General features: G+C 57.8%; 1 protein-coding gene across 3 annotated transcripts in view; it reads left to right on the top strand.

Moving 5' to 3' along the window:
* The first annotated feature begins 3,907 nt into the window (after positions 1-3,907).
* Positions 3,908-7,987, top strand: part of LOC148133995 (myelin-oligodendrocyte glycoprotein-like) — a 74,444-nt gene continuing 70,364 nt past the window's right edge. For all 3 annotated transcript variants that reach the window (XM_087985713.1, XM_087985712.1, XM_087985714.1), the window contains exon 1: positions 3,908-3,986. The gene's annotated coding sequence lies outside the window, so the exon portion shown is untranslated. The remainder of the gene's footprint in view (positions 3,987-7,987) is intronic.

The following is a 7,987-nucleotide window of genomic DNA, read 5'->3' as shown; positions in this document are numbered from 1 at the left end:
CTCACACACACACACTCACACACTCACACACACTCACACTCAGACACAGACACTCACACAGACACAGACACACACACTCACACACAGACACACAGACACACACAGACACTCACACACACAGACACACACACTCACACACACACAGACACTCTCACATACACACAGACACACACTCACATGCACACTCACACAGACACACACACACTGACACACACACACACACAGACACAGACACTCACACACACACACACTCAAACACTCACACACACTCACACTCACACACAGACACTCACACAGACACAGACACACACACTCACACACAGACACACACACAGACACACACACGCACACAGACACAGACACACACAGACACTCACATACACACACTCACACACTGACACACACACACAGACACACACACAGAATCTCACGCACAGACACACTCACACAGACACTCACACAGTCACACACAGACACACACACTCACACACAGACACAAACACTCACACACACACACTCACACACACACACACGCACACAGACACACACACAGACACACACAGACACACTCACACACACACACACAGCCACTCACACAGACACAGACACTCACACACAGACACATACTCACAAACACACACTCACACACAGACACACACAGAGACACACACACTCACACACACAGAATCTCATGCACAGAAACACTCACACAGACACAGACACACACACACACACACTCACTCACACACACTCACACACAGACACTCACACAGACACAGACACACACAGACACACAAAGACACACACACAGACACACACACACACACACACAGACACACGCACAGACACACACTCATACAGACACACACAGACACTCACACATTCACACACACTCACACAGACACACACGCAGACACACACGCAGACACACACACGACACTCACACAGACACACACACAGACACACACTGACACACTCACACACAGACACACTCACACACAGACACTCACACAGACACAGACGCACACACACACACACACACACAGACACACACACAGAATCTCACACACAGACACACTCACACAGATACACACAGACACAGGCACACACACACACACTGACACACTCACACACAGACACACACACATAGAATCTCACGCACAGACAGTCACACAGACACAGGCACACACACACACTGACACACTCGCACACAGACACTCACACAGACACAGACGCACACACACTCACACACAGACACTCACACAGACACATACTCACACACACTCACACACAGACACACACAGAGACACACACACACACAGAATCTCACACACAGACACACTCACACAGATACACACAGACAGGCACACACACACACACACTGACACACACACACAGACACACACACATAGAATCTCACGCACAGACACAGGCACACACACACACTGACACACTCACACACAGACACTCACACAGGCACAGACGCACACACACTCACACACAGACACAGACACACAGACACAGACACAGACACACACACAGAATCTCACACACAGACACAGTCACACAGATACACACAGACATAGGCACACACACACACTGACACACTCACACACAGACACACTCACACACAGTCACTCACACAGACACAGACGCACACACACAGACACACACACTCACACACAGACACACACACAGAATCTCACGCACAGACACATACAGACACACACACACACAGACACACACACACACACACTCACACAAACACTCACACAGACACATGCACAGACAGACACTCACACACAGACTCTCACGCACAGACACACTCACACAGACACAGGCACACACACAGACGCAGGCGCAAATACACACACTCTCACACAAACACACACAGACACACACCCCACACACAAACACACTCACGCACTCACACAGACACATACACTCACACAGACACACACATCAATCTCACACACACGCACGCACACTCACACACTCACACACAGACACTCACATACAGCCACACACACACAGACACAGATACACACACAGAATCTCATGCACAGACACACAGACGCAGAACTCTCACACAGACACACATACACACACTCACACACAGATACTCTCACACACACTCACACAGACACTCTCACACTCACACACACAGACACTCTCACACTCACACACACTCACACACACAGACACACACAGACACACACACACTCACACACAGACACACACACACTCACACACAGACACTCACATACAGACACACTCACTCACAGACACACACACACAGACACACACACAGAATCTCACGCACAGACACACACACTCACACACAGACACTCACACAGACACATACTCACACACACTCACACACAGACACACACAGAGACACACACACACACACACAGAATCTCACACACAGACACAGACACACACACACACTCACACACAGACACTCACACACAGACACTCACACACAGACACTCACACACAGACACTCACACACACACAGACACACGCACAGACACACACACAGACACAGACACAGGTGCACACACAGACACAGACACTCACACACACACAGACGCACACACTCACACACAGACACACACACTCACACACACAGATACACACACACACACAGACGCACACACACACACACAGGCACACACACAGAATCTCACACACAGACACACTCTCCCTCACAGACACAAAATTCACAGATACACTCACACACACTCCCTCTCACACACGCTCACACAGGCACAGGCACACACACACACTGGCACACTCACACACAGACACACACACACAGACACTCACACAGACACAGACACACACACACTCACACACAGACACACACACTCACACACAGACACACACACAGAATCTCACGCACAGACATACTCACACACAGACACCCGCACACTCACACACACACTCTCACAAACACTCACACACAGACACACGCACACTCACACACACACTCACACAAACACTCACACAGACACACACTCTCACACACACTCTCACGCACAGACACACTCACACAGACACAGGCACACACACAGACGGAGGCGCACACACACACACTCTCACACTCACACCCAAACACACACAGACGCACACACCCCACACATAAACACACTCACACAGACACACACACTCACACAGACACACTCACACTCACACACACACACACACACGCACACACTCACACACAGACACACACACAGCCACACACACACAGACACTCACACACACACAGACACACTCACACACAGACACTCACACAGACACAGACACACACACACAGACACTCACACAAAGCCACACACTCACACACAGACACAGACACACACACAGACACAGACACAGACACTCACACACATTCACACTCACAGACACAGACACTCACACACACACACACACACACAGGCACTCACACACACACACATAGACACACACACACAGACACACACACTCACACACACACACACTCCGTCCCACACACAGACAGACACACAAACACACTCACACACACAGACACAAACACTCACACACACACTCACACAAACACACACTCACACACAGACACACTCACACACACAGACACAGACACACACACACAGACACACACACACAGACACACACACAGACACACTCTCCCTCACAGACACAAAATTCACAGATACACTCACACACACTCCCTCTCACACACGCTCACACAGAGACTCACTGTCTCACACACACACACACACACACACACACACACACACACACACACACACACACACACACACACACACACACACACACACACACACACACACACACACACACACACACACACACACACACACACACTCCCCCACACATTGACAGACACAGACTGAAAGTCCATCCTTTCTTTTCTCTACAGGATGTGAGTGTTAAAACGGTTGGTAGAGTGAAGCCCAGCATACAGAAATGTCAAGGTAAGATATGTAATCTCCAAATCTGTCTCTCCCTCATCCTCTCCCCTCCTCCTCACTAACTCTCTCCCTTCCTCATCTGCCTGCCGCTGTCTCTCTCCCTCTTCATTTCTTCTGTCTCTTTCTCTGACACTCTCTCTGTCTCTGTCTCTCTGTCTCTCTCTATCTCTCTGTCCATCTGTTTTTCTCTCTCTCTGTTTCTCTCTCTCTCTGTCCATCTGTTTCTCTCTCTCTCTCTCTCTCTGTCTCTCTCTGTCTCTCACTCTCTCTCTCTCTCTCTCTGTCTCTCTCTCTCTCTCTCTCTCTCTCTGTCTCTCTCTCTCTCTCTCTCTCTGTCTCTCTGTCTCTCTCTCTCTCTCTCTATCTGTGTGTTTCTCTCACTCCAGAACAGAGAACATTACAGCGCAGTAACAGGCCCTTCAGCCCTCGATGTTGTGCTGACATGTGAACCCACTCTGAAGCCCATCTAACCTAGACTATTCCATTCTCGTCTGTATGCTCATCTCTCTCTGTCTCTCTCTATCTGTCTGTCTGTGGGTTTTTCTCCCTCTCTCTCTCTATCTCTCTCTCTGTCTATCTCTCTATCTGTCCCTCCACTCTCTCCCTCTCTCTCTCTGACTCTCTCGCCCTATCTCTCTCTCTCTCTCCGTGTCTGGGAGAAAGTGAGGGCTGCAGATGCTGGAGATCAGAGTTGAGAGGCTGGTGCTGGAAAAGCGCAGCAGGTCAGGCAGCATCCAGGGAACAGGAGAATCGACGTTTCGGGTAAAAGCCCTTCATCAGGAATGCTGCCTATCTCTCTGTGTGCTTTTCTCTCTCTCTATGTCTCTCTGTCTGTCTCTCTATGTGTCTGTGTGTCTGTCTGTCTGTCTCCCTCTGTCTCTCTCTGTCTCTCCCTCCCTCTCTTTGTCTCTCCATCACTCTCTCTCTCTCCCTCTCCCCCTCCCCCTTTCTACCCCTCTCCCTCCCTCCCTCTCCCTCTCCCTCTCCCTCTCCCTCCCTCCCCCTCCCCCTCCTCTCTCCCCCTCCCCCTCTCTCCCCTCACGCTCTCTCCCCCTCCCCCTCTCTCCCCCTCCCTCTCCCTCACCTCCTCTCTCCCTTACCCCTCTCTCCCCCTCACCTTCTCTCCCTCTCCCCTCTCCACCTCTCTCCCCCTAACCCCCTCTCTCCCCCTCACCCTCTCTCCCTCTCCCCCTCTCTCTCCCCCTCACTCCCCCTCACCCTCTCACCCTCTCTCCCCCTCTCTCCCCCTCTCCCCCACTCTCCCCCTCTCCCCCTCTCCCTCTCTCCCCCCTCTCCCTCTCTCCCTCTCCCCACACTCCCCCTCACTCCCCCTCACTCCCCCTCACCTCCCCCTCACTCCCCCTCACTCCCCCTCTCCCCCTCTCTCCCCCTCTCTCCCCCTCTCTCCCCCTCTCTCCCCCTCTCTCCCCCTCTCTCCCCCTCTCCCTCTCTCCCTCGCTCCCTCCTCCCTCCCCCCTCCCTCTCTCTCCCCCTCTCTCCCCTCACCCTCTCTCCCCGTCCCCCTCTCTCCCCCTCCCTCTCTCCCCTCACCCTCTCTCCCTCTCCCCCTCTCTCCCCCTCTCTCCCCCTCACCCTCTCTCCCCATCCTCTTCTCTCCCCCTCCCTCTCTCCCCCTCCCTCTCTCCCCCTCCCTCTCTCCCCCTCCCTCCCTCTCTCCCTCTCTCCCTCTCCCCCTCCCTCCCCCCTCCCTCTCTCCCCCTCCCCCTCTCTCCCCCTCCCCCTCTCTCCCCCTCACCCCTCTCCCCCCTCACCCTCTCTCCCCGTCCCCCTCTCTCCCCGTCCCCCTCTCTCCCCCTCACCCTCTCTCCACGTCCCCCTCTCTCCCCCTCCCTCTCTCCCCCTCCCTCTCTCCCCCTCCCTCTCTCCCCCTCCCTCTCTCCCTCTCTCCCTCTCCCCCTCCCTCCCCCTCTCCCTCTCTCCCTCTCCCCCCTCCCTCCACCCTCCCTCTCTCCCTCTCCCCCTCTCTCCCCCTCTCTCCCCCTCACCCTCCCTCCCCTCCCTCCCTCTCCCTCCTCTCCCTCTCCCCCTCTCTCCCCCTCCCCTCTCTCCCCCTCACCCTCTCTCCCCCTCACCCACTCTCGCTCTCCCCCTCTCTCCCCCTCTCTCCCCCTCTCTCCCCCTCTCTCCCCCTCTCACCCCGTCTCCCTCTCTCCCTCTTCCCCTCTCTCTCCCTCCCCTCCCTCCCCCTCAACCTCTCTCCCCCTCACCCTCACTCCCCCTCACCCTCTCTCCCTCTCCCCCTCCCTCCCCCTCCCTCCCCCCTCCCTCTCTCCCCCTCCCCCTCTCTCCCCTCCCCCTCTCTCCCTCTCCCCCTCTCTCCCTCTCCCCCTCTCTCCCTCTCCCCCTCTCTCCCCCTCTCTCCCCCTCAACCTCTCTCCCTCTCCCCCTCTCTCCCCCTCCCCCTCTCTCCCCCTCTCTCCCCCTCTCTCCCCCTCTCCTCCCCCTCCCCTTCTCTTCGCCTCACCCTCTCCCCCTCTCTCCCCCCTCACCCTCTCCCCCTCTCTCCCTCTCCCCCTCTCCCCCTCTCCCCCTCTCTCCTCTCTCCCTCTCTCCCTCTCTCCCTCTCTCCTCCCTCCTCCCTCCCCCTCTCCCTCTCTCCCCCTCCCTCTCTCCCCCTCCCCCTCCCTCCCCCTCCCCCTCCCTCACCCTCTCCCTCTCTCCCCTCTCCCTCTCTCCCCCCTCTCCCCCTCCCTCTCTCCCCCTCCCTCCCTCTCTCCCTCTCTCCCTCTCCCCCTCCCTCCCCCCTCCCTCTCTCCCCCCTCCCCCTCTCTCCCCCTCCCCCCTCTCTCTCCCTCACCCTCTCTCCCCGTCCCCCTCTCTCCCCGTCCCCCTCTCTCCCCGTCCCCCTCTCTCCCCCTCACCCTCTCTCCACGTCCCCCTCTCTCCCCCTCCCTCTCTCCCCCTCCCCTTCTCCCCCTCCCTCTCTCCCTCTCTCCCTCTCCCCCTCCCTCCCCCTCTCCCTCTCTCCCTCTCCCCCTCCCTCCACCCTCCCTCTCCCCTCTCCCCTCTCTCCCCCTCTCTCCCCTCTCCTCCCCTCCCCTCCCTCCCTCTCCCTCCCTCCTCTCCCCTCTCTCCCTCTCCCCCTCTCTCCCCCTCCCCCTCTCTCCCCCTCCCCCTCTCTCCCCCTCTCCCCCTCTCTCTCCCCCCCCTCTCTCCCCCTCTCTCCCCCTCTCCCCTCTCTCTCCCCTCTTCTCCCCCTCTCTCCCCCTCTCACCCGTCTCCCTCTCTCCCTCTTCCCTCTCTCTCCCTCCCTCCCCCCTTCCCTCCCCTCCCTCAACCTCTCTCTCCCCCTCACCCTCCACTCCCCCTCACCCTCTCTCCCTCTCCCCCTCCCCTCCCTCCCCCTCCCCTCCCCCCTCCCCCCTCCCTCTCTCCCTCCCCCCTCTCCCCCTCCCCCCTCTCTCCCTCTCCCCCTCTCTCCCTCTCCCCCTCTCTCCCTCTCCCCCTCTCTCCCCCTCTCTCCCCCTCACCTCTCTCCCTCTCCCCCTCTCTCCCCCTCCCCTCTCTCCCCCTCTCCCCCCCTCTCCCCCTCCCCCTCTCTCCCCCTCTCTCCCCCTCTCTCCCCCTCCCTTCTCTTCGCCTCACCCTCTCCCCCTCTCTCCCCCCACCCTCTCCCCCTCTCCCCCCTCTCCCCCTCTCCCCCTCTCCCCCTCTCTCCCTCTCTCCCTCTCTCCCTCTCCCTCCCTCTCCCTCTCTCCCCCTCTCCCTCTCTCCCCCTCCCCCTCCCTCCCCCTCCCCCTCCCTCCCCCCTCCCCCTCCCTCACCCTCTCCCTCTCTCCCCCTCCCCCTCTCTCCCTCTCTCCCTCTCTCCCTCTCTCCCTCTCTCCCTCTCTCCCCTCTCTCCCTCTCTCCCCCTCTCCCTCTCTCCCCCTCTCCCCCTCTCCCCCTCTCCCCTCTCTCCCCCTCTCCCTCTCTCCCTTCTCTCCCTCTCTCCCTCTCCCCCTCCCTCCCCCTCTCCCTCTCTCCCTCTCCCCCTCCCTCCC

This window comes from Chiloscyllium plagiosum, unplaced genomic scaffold (genome assembly GCF_037043375.1).
Source record: "Chiloscyllium plagiosum isolate Xiang-an unplaced genomic scaffold, Cpla_swu_hap1 HiC_scaffold_139, whole genome shotgun sequence".
Taxonomy (NCBI): domain Eukaryota; kingdom Metazoa; phylum Chordata; class Chondrichthyes; order Orectolobiformes; family Hemiscylliidae; genus Chiloscyllium; species Chiloscyllium plagiosum.
The sequence above is the reverse complement of the archived record's forward strand: the minus strand, read 5'-3'. Positions and strand labels throughout refer to the sequence as shown.